At 42.4% G+C, this 16,313-nt stretch overlaps 1 long non-coding RNA gene across 2 annotated transcripts in view; it reads left to right on the forward strand.

The window, feature by feature from the left end:
• The window catches only part of LOC107312851, a 154,172-nt gene that overhangs the window by 90,275 nt on the left and 47,584 nt on the right, over window positions 1-16,313 (forward strand). The gene's annotated exons all lie outside the window — the stretch shown is intronic.

Consider the following 16,313-nt stretch of genomic DNA (forward strand, 5'->3'; position numbering starts at 1 on the left):
CAGTGAGATGGCTGAGCTATACTTCTAGGAGGTCATGGAACTGAGAAATGTGGGATTATTTCCTATCACAGGACATGGGGTCCCTTGGTGCTTCTGGAGGTCCTTTTCAGATCACTGTTCCTCATGATATCCAAGAGCAGGGAGTGCTGCCCTGTTATTTAAATGCCTGCTGCTCTCTAGAGGATGAAAATATTTGTGGTGTGAGAGCATGCCGCGGAGCTTCTGTTCTTTGTCCATGTTCCTGGGTGCGGTGTTTTTGCACTTTGAAACAATGAAAGTTCACAACAGAAATGTTCAATTAACTGTTAAACGCTCTCATCAATTCAGGGATCATTTCCAAATCTGATGGATGAGTTCAAAATATTCAATTCATTCTAACCATCAGGCGGAAAAACAATCGAACTCCTGAGGAGAAAAGAGCAGATAAATGCTGAAATGAACTTGCATATCTTTAAGAGGTACAGTGCATCAGAGACATTGAATTATGAACGTGAAAACTTCCCAAATGTGTTCTGTAAGTGGAATAATAATGGGCAATGTCTTAAGCTCAGCATTTTCTCCTTTAACTTTGTTTCAATCCAAGTGTAAAAGGCATGGCATTTGTGTACACATAGAGCATTGTACCATGTATGATGCCATTACTGGCCGTGATAAATACAAATAACAGGATATCTTTTGGATTTTTAATCTGTTCCATTTGTCACAGACACAACCAATGAATTCATACTGCTGAAACTTTTGAGAAGGCTTTGAATTGTTACAAGCAGAAAGAGTGGTGAGGCACTGTAATGTTCTGCCCAGGGAGGTGGTGGAGTCACCATCCCTGGAGGTGTTCAAGAAACCTTTAGATGTTGTAATGAGGGACATGGTTTAGTGGGGAAGTGTTGGTGGCAGGTGAACATACAGACTGGATGATCTTGAAGGTCTTTTCCAACCTTGGTGATTCTAAGTTACTGAAAAGCAAGGAAAAAAATGCACTTTCCTGTTTTAAAACAGTGTGATTCTGTTTTCTATCAGCAGTTCTCTTGAATTAACAGATTCTATATTATTAATATATAGAATATATTAAAATAGGCTTCATAACCTGGCAAAAAAGTGTCACGGAGTGCTGAATTCTGTTACAGTTTCCTGTAATTCTGCATTATGTGTTAATATGTCCAGTTTTATTTCCACTGTACTCAGTTTCTATTGGTTTCGATTTAAAATTGCAGTGTGAATATGAGCTATGATTTGTTTCAAAAACAAAGAAAAAACCCCCAGAAGGCCAACATCCAGTACACAGATAGCAATGGAATAGTTTTGCTGCCTTATTATCTTTACTTTCTCAGAATGCCCAAAGTTTCCATAGCTGAACTATTTCCTTTAATGTGGTGTGATGCCCAATATAAGCAGTCTACATGAGACGGAGTAGATGTCATTATGTTTGCTTAAATGATCATTTCAGTAATAGTAATTTTAATGAGAAATGTATCACAAGTGCTGAACAGATTGATGTGAAGACAGTGTTTATACTTTGCTTAGGATCATACACAAAAGCTCAGGAAGTTGGAAGAAAAGAAGTTATTCTTCCAGTTTTGTGGGTGGAGAAGCCTAAAATTAAGAGACCAAATGACATATCCAGGTTTACTTGGTAAGTGGGAAAGGAGTTGTGAATGGAGCCCACATTTAGTAAATCTCAGGGTGCAGTTTCATAGAGCAGTTCCCACAGAAAAGAGGAGATCTCATTTCCTCCTGTCTGCCAGTCCTGGTCCCTGTCAGACCATCCATGGAGCCATCTCGAGGGATCCAAGCAGCGATTCTTTCCTTAACCCTACAGTAAAATATGGATTGGGTTTCTCCTTACCAGCAAACTAGCGTAGAATAGAGAAGTTGTGGGTACTTGGAAATAACATAAATTGGCAGCAAATGTAATTTGTATTGCTTGTATTTATCACTTCCCATTGCTTGTCAATCAGTAAAATAAATTACTTCATCCACTGATCCAAATATAAGTACGAAAAATAAACAAATTAGCTGCCCTTTGCTTGGTCTTCACGGAATAAAAGTCTTCTGCTATTTACAGAGCCCGATGTTCCCATTTCCCTGGAAGCACTGGACTCTCTTTACTGGCCCGCTTATTAGTGACACTTACTGTTGGGAGATTGTAATGTTGCTGAAAGCACACAAAATACAATTCCTCCAGCCATTAATCCTTGTCTTGATGCTACTTTGCCAGCACAATGCCTCTCTCTTTTACCCCTGGCTTTTTTCTTTCTCTTGTTTCTTTTTCTATCCCCTCTATTTACCCCAGTGCAGCCACTCCACAAGGTAATTCCTTTTGAGGCAAGATTGCCCCAACCCAACTCCTATTTACACTGGCTGCAATTTTCAATTAAACACAAGAACTTAACTTTAGCGGAGGGCTCTATATAAGCCACAGGGTCCAGCTTTGGGGACTCAGATTTGCTTTCCCAGCTTGAGACTTTGAAGTCGGGAAGCATGAGAGAGCGCTTGGATGAGGTGGTAAAGTGTCTTTCAAATAAGAGCTTAAAGCAGAAAACATGTTAACCTAAGGGCTCCGGGGTTAGGGAAAAACAAAAGGTAGGAAAACAAATCTCTGAAAGAAATGATGTGTAGGTCTGGTATCCAGAAACATGATTTAAGACAAACGACTTGCTGAATTACCCTTTGTACAGTGTAATACCGTGAGACATAAAAACTGGACTTCTTTTAAAGAATATCTCTGAGATGTCCAGTCTAAACCAATTAGGCTTTGAGCAGGAGACTGTGAAATGCAGCTTAACATGCTGCTTTTAAGATTTAAAAAGCCCACTGCTGTAGTGAGAACAACTGTACACTTTTCCCTTTGTTAAATGAATGGGCCACACGAGAAATTATAAGCACACAACAGGAAGAATTTCAGTGTGTAAACCAATTCTCACTGCAGTTTCTCATTTAACTTTCTCTCTGTTGGAATAGCTTGGGTAGGCTGTGAATTATTTTCTGGCTACATGAAGTCCTGTGTATCCTACAGTGGTAAGAAACATTTTTGATCGTGTTAGTTCCCCTCTGCTGCAGCTGCACACAGGACACTCCTATGGAATCATTAAGATCTGAAAACACCACCTAAAAATCACCTAGTCCAACTGTACTGAAAGCAAATCAGACTTAGAAAGCTTAAAAGAGGGGGAAAAAATAGCACCCTACACATTGTCTGCTAATGAGGATTAAATCACATCATAACTAGTGAATTAGTGAATAAAAATATGAGCAGCACACAAACACGGTGTGCTGGTTGTGATGTAATTTTACTGCTGTTTTGAAGCATCCAAGAAAAATGGGTCTGAAAAGCCTTAAATCTGAATTAGCTTAACTGCTTTTGACAAGTTTACACATGAGAGACATCGAAACTGTGTGTACAACTTGCTGCTTGCAGTTTCCTCCTGGCTTCTATTGGTGAGATACTGGCCGGAGTTAAATCAATCCACCCTTTGCTGATTTCCAACATTAGACATGTCCCAACTTCTCTTTTTTATTTTTTAACCTTGCTTTCAGACTGACTTTCTCCCAATTGAAATTCAGTCCCTCAATAGTTGGTTTCTTTTTTTTTTTCCTTCCCCTTGCATCGATAAAAAAGGGTTTTCTTCACTCCCTCAATTTGATGTGACAGGGCCCTGACATGAATAATGGACGTATTTCTTTCACAGGCAAATCAACTTAATTTAGCATGCCTTTATACTTTCAATAGCAAAGCCACAAGCCTGTAAATTCCATGAGATCCTTTAGGTTTGCAGAAATCTTTAGAATTAGCAGAAAATGTATAAAGTAAACAGCACTTATTTTGTCAAAATACTTGAATAACTTTTATGCAGGAGTTAGAGATGAATATATCACTTCCTAATCAGATTGTGATTTACATGTAGTTGAGAATGGACTGCCTGGGCTCAGCCTGCTCTCTTGCTGAAGAAGAAATAGAGGTAGGGGGAAGAAATCATCACAAACCTTAAACAGAACTAAAATCCTAAACTTTCTTCCAAAGCTGGAGGAGAGAAATGGAATTAGGATATGAGGTTTGTGTAATAGAGGCAGTGTTAGGAGAATCCCGTTTCATCCCCATCTCCCTGAACAATTGCTCTAGGAGGGACACTGAGCATGAAGCAGTGAGCAGAATGAATTATTATTTATGAAAAACAATTCTTTATGAATAATCATTTGAGGGTAAGAGCTCAAAACAGTCCATCAGTGTTAGAAAATGACCTGTGTATGTGCAGCCATGGGCAGTGATTGGCATCGCTTTACAGAGGTGAAACGTAGTGACCTGCCTGGCTATGATGTCATCGCTTCAAGCAGCTCAATCCTCATCTGCATGACTCTGGGATGGGCACGTTAATGAGATGCTGCAAGATTTGCCTTCTGTTGAACAATCAACAAAACTCTTTGAAGCATCAGAGAACAACTTTGAATTTCTGCTTGGCTGTGTGGTTCCAGGATGTATCAGGCTATCCTGGTACCTCCGTGATGTGGTGACATACCATCAACCCAACACAATACCAGCAACTGCAGGGGTGAGCTCTGCTCGTTTCCTCACATGATTCCAAGAAGAAATGATGGTAGTAACTTTCTCAGCTGTCCCAGTTCATCACTAGACTTATTCCCTGGGCTAGCTGCTGGTAAAAAGCAGTCTGATGAGGCTGCTGAAGATAAGTAGAGATTAATTCTGCTGGTGTTACTTGGTATCATAACATCAAGCAGCTGTAACAGCTCATAATACCTTGATGGTGGTTATATTAGTGTGCTGTAAATAGGTTAGTTTGAGGGGTACAAACTCCATTGCTAGAAATCATTCTGTTTGCATAACAACCTGTTAAACAACTCTTCCATTTCCTGGTGGTTGTTTATTAAATAAATAAAATAGAAGCTTGTTTAAAAAAGGATCTTCTCAAAAGAAGTTCAGCTGAAGTCTAAGCGGTCGAACTGCCTAGGAGAAAAACAGCCCTTGCAGCTGCCCTCCTGCATTCAGCACTGCTTCACAAGATGAAATCAAGTTCCATAGCTAACGGGATCCCACATACCTCCAGGTCTGCCTGTAATAAGTAGTTAATCAGCCAATTAGGGGAACCAACAATTACAAATTGGGAAGAAGAGAGAAAGGAAAGAAGAAGGGGGGAGGGAGGGGGGAGAAGAAATGAGTATGAGTCAAGGTAGGTTGTAAGCCCTTTGAAAAGGTTTCTAACATTAACTCCTAAAGAATTATGTTCTACCATACCTTGACTGATTTGTTTTCCCCCCTTACTCCCCCTTCCCTTTTTCCTACTCGTTGGGTCAGTTAATTGGCTGATTAACTAGCAATTACCTCTGGGACCAGTTCTATATAGGGTCTCTTTTAATCTAGAATTTTATTGACAAAGGCACCCAAGCAAATTCATCTCTGGCATAAGCTTGCTGAAGTGAATGGGCTGACACCCAGGACAAAGTTGAGCCATTGTATTGTGGGCACTGTGTTTTTAAAGCATTTGATTAACTTGGGACTTTTAAAATTATATTCCCTTTGCTGCAAAATCTGTTCATTTTGGTTGGAACTGGGAACAAGAGCTTGCAAGCCAAGTCTGTCAGGGGGCTGATAACTGTCTGCAGTGGCAATGATTTCAGGCCCTGTATGTGTAGTGCTGGGACAGCAGAACAGGGTGACACCTCCTTTCTCTCTCTGGCTGCACTATTGCAGCCTCACTGACACAGACTGAAATGGGACTCTGTGAGTGGAAATCTTTCCTTCTTGCAAAAGCCTGAGTTGTCTGTGGCTGAAGGTCTGACTTCTCCCTTGGGCTGCCTTGCTTGGGAAGGCAGTGCTGAAGGGGATGGATGGATCTGACACGCTGTTACTGGGCAGTGGGGAAAGCACAATGCTGGAGGGGACAGAGGGCTGTTTTGGGAAAACTCAGAGCAAAAAGCCCACTCTGAACACTGGAGCCAAAAGGCAGGGATCAGCATGCTGAGGGAGCTGGCACCTGCCCTAGAACACTGGGAGCTGGCAGGAACACATCCCTCCCTGCATGAAAGGGGCTCTGTGTTTTACGGTTTCAAACAGTGCACAGGTTAAAAATAGGCTAGCCTGGGAATAGAGCAGTGTAAAGACAATAATATGTTTTAGGGAAGGGAGAGGCTATTCATTTCTCCATGATAAGTCAGGACAGAAAGCATTGCTTCTACTTTCTGAGCAAGCACAGGAGCAGCTTTAACAGCAGCTCTTCAGCTGTTGTCCTGTTTGTGGTGCTGCAAAGGCTGCAAGAAAGAGTGCGGGTGGGATGCAGTCATTTTGCAAACGCAGAAACAAGCAGCAGAGACGTTAGCCATAGAAGTGACACCAGCTGTTTTGTAGAGGTGTAGGGCAGAAGCGGGAGATGTGGCTGCATCCTGCTGCTCTGCAGTTGTGCCAGGATCAGTGTACATCTCCCATAGCCAGCTGGAAATATCACCACTTCTACCTGAAGGTCACCTGTGCTTGGGAGTTTGCTGTCAGGCTAATAGCTGTTATGCTGGGGGCATAATGTGAGTGTTCTCTCATTTCAAAATCTCCCAAGTTATCTTGTTATGGATTAAATTAAGTGTGCCCAGAACAGTTTGAGAAAACTCCAATAAACCATCCCACAAATCAAGCAAATGGAGCTAGAAACCTCAAATCCTTCTGTTGGATTTGAGCAGTGGTGGCTTGTGGATAAGGCAACAGCTGTCTGCAGGGGCTGCAAAGAGGATGTGGGGGGGTAGCTTCAATGTAGTCTAAATATTGCCATAACTGGTCTCCTTGCAAAAGAGACTTGCCTTGCTGAAAAACTCTGCTGTGCTAATGGTGATGAGAAACTTGTAATCCAATTGCCAGTGCTGGGGTTATCAGAGGATGATTCTCTCTTCTGGTGTCATTGAAAGAAGTTCAATCTCACACGGTATTTTTGAGCCTGAAGAAACATCTAATACCCAGCTTATCTTTTTATTAGTGGACTGATAAATTTCAAGAAAATATACAGTGTGTTAGAAGTGATACATAAGTTATTTATTACAGCTTTTGGAATTCCTCTTGTCATCTTGACAACTGTCTTTGTCATCATAGTGGAAAGGGGTGGCTGTTGTTCCTGAGGTTTGCATTAGAAATAAGGTGGCAGTTGCAGATTGTGGAACTGAGGTTTTGTTCATTGTGTTCTGGTTTTCTACTCCTGAGATATCTGAATCTTGTACTGCAGTCAGTGATTTCTTGTGTGGGGGAGAAGGAGAGGAGCATTTACTGGGTGCTGGGCTCCTGTATCTGCATGGGGTCAGCAGCAGTGAGGTGCTTGGTATGTGGTGTGGGATGGCAGGTTCCCTACAGTGCTCACCTGGGACCTAACTTTAGTTCACTGCTAAACATGCATTAGAATGTAGAGAGAATCAGCTTACAGTGTCAGACTTTCATGACAGATGTGAAAACCTTACAAACCAGGACAATAGAAAAGAGACAATTACTTTTTAGTCTATCGGTCAGTTCCCCCCCCTGGGCTGTGCCTTTGCTCCATGTCCCTTCTCCTGGGATGCTTTCCCTTCCCACCGACGCCAAAGATGACCACAGGAATGTGAACATGAGCAGAGCAATGATAACCTGTCACATTAAAAATATATATATTAAAAATACAAAAATCCTCTTCTCCTGTTTTCTGTCTCATGCCCCCATGTATCATTGTACTGAGTAGACAAGCCCACTATTACAATGTTGTCAGGGCCCTGCTAGTTTTCTAGTTCAAATCCTTGTTCATGCTGTTTGCTAAGTACTTGTTCACTGTGACAGCTTTCAGCCAAACAGAACACACTGAATGCTTCTTTCCAAACAGCTCTGTCCTGCTGGGCTTCAAGTGAAACAAGCCCTTCAGACTCCATCATGTGAACTTTTCATAAGGAACAATCTCCTTTAGACAATTCCTTTCAGAGATACTATCCGTGAAACTGGGACTTGGGGATGAGGTGACATCACAGCCTTCTTCCTCTGGCCAGGGTCATGGCCACCAAAGTTGTATTTGTCAGAAGGCCTCCACATGGCATGGTGCGTGATTTCCTTAATTGCCTCTTTTTTCCCCATTAAAAAAAATAAAAAATAATAAGAAAAAAAATCTACATCAACTTTTAAGTGGGTTTTAATATGTTTTCTGTTGAAAGAAAAGCACGTGCTTTCATGCAGATAGTCAAAGCCTCAGTTGTAAAATCAGCACTGATTAGTGGAAATGTAACTCACATGGAGCTAAATCTCACAGGCAGATGTACCAAAGCAGAAAGATCTCTGTTCTTTCTATTGCTGTCTGTATGTTGTGCCATTCCCCTCCAGCTCACTGTCAGTGCTCCTCTTAGTAAGAGTCATACACAGAATCAACAGGAGATTTGGTGAACCTGGCAAGGTGCGTATGTTCTCACCATCAAGTTAGCAATTAGTGGGGGCAAAATGGCCTGTGTTACAGAGCCTGGGAATGTGTAGTAGCTTATGTGCACTTCAGTGGCAAGGACTTAGCCTTGGGTCTCTTCCCACCCCATTGCTGAGAGACCTTAGGAAGATACTGCCACCTTTCCAGGAGGTGGAGGTTGATCCCAACCAGTCATGACACCAAGCATCTGCCATGCATGACCAGGGCAGAGACAGTAATATGGCAAAAGCACAAGACATGGTCATATGGAGTAAGCTGATGGAGAAGGAAGTTTGTAGAGGTATGATTTGGTGTGGTGTAGAACTTACAGTGTGCTTGTGGCAATGATGAATAGAGCATACATGTGGATTTGTGCTTCTTCCTCTTATTGGTTAAGATACAAAAAAGCCCTTGTGAATGACTTGACGTCCTGTAGTGATATTTGTTTGTTACTGGTATATTATTAAAGTATTGTCCTTCTGTACTGCTATATTAAAAATAATAATAATATTAAGATATCCTTAAAATGCATTGAGAAGGTGTTGGCCTGAGATATCTTAAATACCTACTGGAAAACAAATGCAAAGAAATGTCTTTCAGTCCCAAATGGTGCCTAGTTCTTCATGAAAACCAGTTCAGCTCCCAGTCATTGAAACTGGTAATGGTGAATACTGCTTTTCCCACCTTCCATGATGAAACACATTGCAGTTGTGAGCTCTAGAGAGCCTCTTTTCCATATCACTCATATATATGATGTTATTTTCCTGCAATGGATATAAATGCTAAGAGTTCCAAGAGAAAGGAGTCTGATGTGCCTGCGAGAATTGTCCATTAGAAGGAGTTCTGAAATCTCAGCACAGCTTGGTGTACTGGAGCATGACAGTTATGACACTTAGCTCACAGCTAAGGAGTTTGAAGCAGATATCAGCTCAGGGCTGCAAAAGATGTACACAAGCCCTCAGCTGTCTAAAGTTGTGCCTTAAGTGGGATGTCTTTGCTCCATGCTTCTATAAATGTTAGTGGGTGAGCAAGGCTTTCTTTATCTGGCTGACAGTCTTTCTGTGAGTCAAAGTGGTTTAGATCAAAATTTGGTCATCAATGTGTATTCTTTAGGGTATTTTGTGTACGTTTTGTAAGTTACCTGAGAAGTTTAGCATTTTTCAGCTCAGAAGGAGCAGTTTGGTTCTTCTGACTTGTAAGTTATCACCCATTTTCAGTCACATCATGGAACAGCCCCCATTGGTTTGAAGCTGACCAATAATTCAGTACTTTGATGGGAGATGGGCCTTACAAGGTTCAGCAATGACAGCTCTGTAGGAAAGTCCAGAGTATAGGTTTGCAGATGCTGTGGGTATGGGAACAGGCAAACCCTCGCTATCCTATAGCACATCCATACTGCTGCTTTTATTCCTCTCTCTAAGGGAGCTGGGCTGCCCCAGCTACACTGTTCTACATCAAACTAGTAAAAGATTGGAGCATGCTTGAGTAATTTCACACACCTGTGTAAATGAATGCACACGAGGGTTTTTACCATTGCTGTTCCCTATTGTGGAAGCTGTTCTTCACAGCTATGTGGTACCTTAACGAGATCGGTACCACCTGCAAATTCATGGCTATTCCCATACGCAAATAACGAAGGAAACTTTAAGGCCAATTTTTAAAGACACTGAACAGATAATTAGTGTTATATTATGTGAATTCCTCATTGATGGTGGATAGAGATCATCTTCACATTCAGTTGTTTATTTATGCTTTTTTTCACACCTCTGGATCAGAACGCTGTGCAATTGCCATTTAGGCTACTAGGAGCATTCCATGTGCCATAATTTCGCAGGACCTCATTAATAACAACCTCTTTCTGCATGTTCTTTGCTCTTTAAATTTATGTAAGTCCTTAAGTAAACACAGAGGAAAGGAGAATAAGACAAGGGATGAACTTCAGATAGAAGGGCTTGAATGTAGAGAGAATTAACTACAATCCCACATTGTATTTGTTTATGCTGCTTAGAGGAGTGTAACTTCTGTGCTTAACTATTTTCCTTCAGAAGTACATATCACAGATTTCAAGTGCAGGCTGTGATAAATGCCAACAAATGCTGTATTCATTCTGTTGTGGTTCTCTCCCATCCGCTCCTCTGCATTCTCCCCTCACTCTCATAAATGAGAAATGCACGTTTCCAAGTGGAGGGGGTGTGAGGGGGTACTGGGATTGAGCTCTTTCTATGCAACCCTTGCTTTTTCACGATTCATTAAACCTTTTCTCCCTCGCGTGTAATTGGACCCCTCTCATTTACATGCATGAGGGATGCATAATTCTGAAGGTGCCTTGGTCCAAAGAGGGGGGGACAGGAGGTTGGGAGATTGCCCCTGGGCTGGGATGCAAGAGACAAACTGGGTGAGAGAGAGTTGTGTAGCAGTGCTGAGTGTCTGGAGTGGGTGAGCTGGGCATGGTGTGCAGCTTGCAAGGCAGGTCTGTGCTCACCTTGGCTTCAGGATTTGAATGCTGGCCTTTGGACCTGAGACCCTCCTTCTTCTTTCCCTGAGCTGTGAAAAGTAGCTCTCGGTATTTGCTATTTTTTCCTCGCAATGCTGTCAGATTTAATAGCGTATTCCCTCCTGTTTGTGGTGGGGGAAAGCGTCTTGCCAGGAAGTGAAATATTGGAGTTGACTTTGTGCTGTGTTAAATTTTCTGAGCTTAGAAAGCTGTATCCCATGCAAGGCAGAACTCCTCACTGCCTTTACATCAGATCTGTGCTGCTCATCCTCACACAGCTCCTGAAGCTGTTGGGTCCTTGCTGGGCTCTGTGAAATACTGCCCTACTTTGTGTCTCCCAGCAGTGATTTATCAGTCACATGAGGACATACTCATGTTCATGATGAGCTAAATACTCAATAACAAAGCTTATTTTTAAGCTCTGGTTTTGAGTACCAGCTGCGTTTTCCGGCTGATGCTACAGGTAAAGTATTTCACATTTGGGGCGCGTGTGTTGCACGAGGATCCTCATGGAGCCATAGGGATTGGCTTCCAGAGAGAGCAGTTTCCTTTTATGTCTGGTGGCATGGAGATTTGTGATGGTCACACTTTGGTTATTTTCAAGAAAGGAAAAAAAGAATGAAATATTGCCCTGTAGTGCAGTGCATGGGCTTATGCCTGTTGTTAAGTGTTGAAACTCGATTTGGATTTTTTCTTTTTAATCTATTTTTTTTGCTAATTACTCTTTCTAAAGTGTGCACATCGGGTGGGAGAAAATACTTAGAAACTCTCAGGGTTGATGTTGATGGGAAAAGTTTTAAAGGCGTGAAATTAGAGAGAAAAGAAAAGTGCACATAAATATATTAATGAGTGTTTCTGCTAAGCTCTCACTTGATATGCTCGAGCCCATCTTTTAGCTTAACTTCTTTTTAGAAAGTTGAAAGAAGCTCGGAAATCCCCACAGAGAGCGGCCAGCCACACTTCTGCATCTCAATGCGTCCTTCTGCAGGAGCGCCTTTGATTTTAAATGGAAACGTTGTTGCTTTAATCGGGAGACAATCCTATATATTAGTTGAACTCGCCTATAATTGTAGGAGCTAAATGATACACAAAACTGGATACACATCATTGCAGGGCGATTAATGGGGAGGACTGAAAGCAAAAGTAAACACAAACCTTGCAAAATAAAAGAAGTTAAAAGATAAGTGTTAAGGACCTTTTTCCTTTTTTCTTTTTCTTTTTTTGGTGGGGGGGAGGGTGGGGGAGAATAAAACAAGATTTAGTAGCTTTCCACTTAATTTAAATGAAAAGAATTGCTACCTTACATATTGCACTGATAATGTGGGGGAGAGCGAAAACAAAACCCTCTTTGTGGCACTGACACCTCCTATAGTTGTTGTGAAGAAACTTTTCCCCTCGGTATCTGCTCACCAATTCTAATTAATGCTGCACATTCCTCCACTGAAATCATTTAATGCATAACAAGGGGGAGGGGAGCTAAAAAGGGAGAGAGAAGGGAGGGGGGGAGAGAGAGAGAGAGAGAGGAGAAATTCTCAATGCTCACGATTGCCCTGTTCGAATTATGGGAGTGAAAGCCCGGGCCCCCTAACCTACTGTCTATAAAGCAGAGCTTTGAAAGAGAGCTGCAACCTACAAAAGCTGTCAATCTTCCTTGCCCCGAAAGCCTGGGTTCACATGGCTTCAAGTGACAGCCCTCCTCCCCCGCACACAAAGCATCAATCTGGCTCTCCCCCGAGCACCCACAGCCCATTGTGCGGCCGCAGGTGCCTCACACAGCACCCACAGCCCCCAGCGCTGGCCCGGCACAAAGGCAAGGCAGTGAGGGTGCCAGCCCGCTCGCCACACTGATTCTTGCTGTTTTCAGCCTTCTTTTTTTTTGTGTGGGGTGTTTCTGCTTCAGAGCCTCCTTGGTGATTAGGGCCAGCTGGGGGGGTTGGCGCTGAGTTCCTGGCAGATTAAAGTGTCCCAGGTTCTCTGCAGAGCTTGGGTAATGTGCCTTGTTGCTTGGTGCCTTGGTTGCCTCTGTGTAAAATTGAGTGATGGTTTCTATCTTCTATCCACACCTTTTGCATTGAAACTGCACATCCGAGGAGATGGGGATGTGTTTGTGTGATGGACCATGCCCAGAACAGGGTGACACTTCTGGTTTATAATGAATTAGTGGTAGTGGTAATGAAGAGGGGAGATACAGATTAGATATTAGGAGGAAATTACTCAGATGGAGGTGAGGCCCTGGCATAGCTGCCCAGAGAGCTGTGGGTGCCCCATCCCTGGAAGTGCCCAAGGCCAGATGGGATGTGGCCCTGGGCAGCCTGAGCTGGTTAGTGGGCAGCCAGCCCATGGCAGGGCTTGGCACTGTTTGGGCTTAAGGTCCTTTCCAGCCCAACCACTCTGTGTCTCTATAATTCTATGCTGCGTCATATCCTGTAGTTCTATAAGTGGAACTACTTTATCTCATGCCATTTCCCATATCTGAATTGTGAATGACTTTTCCCTGATCAGAATTTATGGTATCAGGAGATTGCACAAAGAAATGGATATGGAGAAGAGGGGATATGGAGAAGAGGGATATGGATATGGAGAAGAGGGGGCTCATCCTTCCACCTGCCAATAGAAGTGCTGTGTAACTGGCTATTGCTGTTAATTCTTTTCTTACAGCCCAGCTCTTCTATTTTGATCTCCTTCAGCAGAAGTGCATTGTTTGGTGCAGGGCAAACCAAGAAGCCTTGAGCGTGCACAAGTTGCTCGATAACTGAGTTAGGATTTCATGAAATGAGCTTCTTTCAATTTCATTTTATGTATCATATATAAAAATCAAACAAGCAAACAAGCTCTTTCACCCATCATTTTTGTTCTTAAAGGTCTCAGCAAGTCTCCCTTCATCGCTGCAGTGACACAGCTATGTCACTTCAGAGCTGCACCCCAACCTGGGCTCTGTGGGCAGGATGCTGCAGCAGTGTAATTCCTGCAGCACAGAGCTGACTGCAGGCTAATTGCAGGAGGATTCCCTTTGCTTTTGGGGAGGTTTTGCTTCAGCGGCTGCAAATTAAAGTGACACTGCAATTGAAGTCAGCCCAATGAAATGATGCACTCAGTGCTTTGATCTTGGACCTTAGATTGCTTAATAATAATAATAATAATAATAATAATAATAATAATAAAGGAACTGCAGGCTAATTTGGTACTAAGCGTCAGTCAGAGATGGAAAATGTCAAAGCACAGAGCATGCTTGTAGACGTGCTGATAACGCCTGTAGGAGAAAGCAAGTAAGTAGAAACTATACGCTCTACTTTTCTGTGTTTCATTTCATATGGATGTTTTAAAGCAGCAACCAGAGCCAGGGCTGAGGGCATCATAGAAAGGTTGGGAAAGTCCTCTTAGATCACCCAGTTTAAAAAAAAAAAAAAAAAAAAAAAGGCAAGAAAAAACACTTCTTTGAGCTCATTTAAGGAGAAATCACAGCTGCAGAATGCCAGCGCTGTGGCAGTGAGGCACAAAGCTGAGTGTATGAAAGGAAGCAGTTTCATTGCTGTTGGCTTTCTCCCTGTTCAAATGACAGAGCACCTTCAGGCAGAATTTGAGCCTCCTCCTAAAATATATGAGAAAAGCAAATTCAAACTGGCATTGGCTTCTCATAGCAGTTTCTCACAGTATGTGATCAAATGATTGTGTCTTATGTTACCTGTGGTTTTCTTCTGTTACCTTCAAACCAGATAAAATGAGTGGGTTATCCAGAGCATCAGCACACAGGAAGGCTCAGCTGTTTCAGGTCTGGTTTCTTCTACAACTGATTCTTGCAGTTATCAGTAACAAAAACTGTCCAATTTCTGCTGTAGGTTCAAGTCATTAAATTAGAGGCTTATGGCAATTCTCATCTTTTTGGGAGTGTTGCTCTGCAGTAGCAGCTTTTGCTGCCTTCTCAGGGCTGAGTCCATTCCAGAGGGCCTTAAACTTATGCCATATGCAGGAAATGGCAGCCTAAATAAGGCACCTCTTACTGAAGGTAGCTGTCATCACTGAACAACAAATAAAAAGACATCTAGGGTAACAAATAATACTGAATAGGTGTGATCGTTTCTCCAAATATGTTACTGCTTTGAGCTCAGCAATCATTTTCCTACAGTAAGTGAGGGTGTATGAATTGAAACCTGGTTTCGCTTTGCCTTCCTTCTTAACTGTTTTGTCCTACCAATCTTAGCTACTCACTGCAGGTAACAGCCAAAAAAAGAGCTGCCAAGTGCTGTTATGTGTTTGGTTGATGCCCCTTAGATAATACACAGGGTGTGCTCTGATAGTCATAGAAATCCTTTGGAAGTCCAGAAGATCCTAAACTAGCTGTTTGAACAGAGGAGATGCGCTTAAAGATGTTTCCACTTTCGGGTTTGATTTTGCTTTCTATCTGCTTCTTTCCTGTTGTGCAGTAAGTGTGCTGGGGATTATGGGTGCTTTCTGCTATGTACTGCTGCAGATGGCAGCCCTGAGGCAGGACGTCTGAAGGGCAGGAGGCTGTGTGAGGACTCAAGTGTATGGCTGTGCCATGAGCACATGCCCATATGTGATTTGTCAGTGGAATGCTATGGCGAAGCTGCAATATTATCGTTAAACAAGTATAAAATAAAAACCAAATGAAGGGAGTAGTGGCTCATATATTTCAATTGGAGCCCAGTTCTAATGTACAAATTTATAGGAGGATCTGGAACACGCTGAGTGCCCAGTACGGTTTAACAGCTGGAAGCAGAAACTAGTTACATTCAGTGAAGGTGGATATCTTGCTTGGATGAGCTCGATAGACCATCAGTGTTTGGAATGCATCTCCATGATAGATAGATAGATTTAATGTCTGGGAAAAAAATAAAATTGTAATCAGCCTTTGCAGGAGGTTTGAACAGATCAGCTTAATGCTGTCCCTCAGAGCATAAGCTTCTATGAATGAAAGGTGGACAAATACAAGGTAATCAGCTGGTCATACCTGCACAAAACTGAGTATGGTTTTTCTTGATGAGTTCCAACTATGTATTCCATGTCTGTCACCAAATAATCTCCAATTGCTATTATTATTATTTTTTTCACCTGAAAAAATGACTCCAGCCTCCACCTGAGGAGTCACATAAAGGTTTCAGTTATCACAGGTCACCAGTCCCCCATGCTGGATGCTTGCAGTGATGCTTAAGGTGGTAACTGCTAATGACAACACAACGATCCCACATGCAGCTGCATTTTGTATTTATCCTCTGGTGCATTCATTTCTTTCTCTTTTCAGAGGAATGAAGAGGGCATTTCAGTTTACAGCAGGCAGCACAGCCAATATGTTGGCTGTAGCTGCCAAGCCCCAGACTTTTCAGGACACAGAATGCCTGAAGTTTACCCTTCTCATATCGCTGCCCAAAAGGCTCTGGGTGTCCAATACCCACTGCTAATCCTGCTTT

The sequence above is a fragment of the Coturnix japonica genome, chromosome 4 (assembly GCF_001577835.2).
Source record: "Coturnix japonica isolate 7356 chromosome 4, Coturnix japonica 2.1, whole genome shotgun sequence".
Taxonomy (NCBI): Eukaryota; Metazoa; Chordata; class Aves; order Galliformes; family Phasianidae; genus Coturnix; species Coturnix japonica.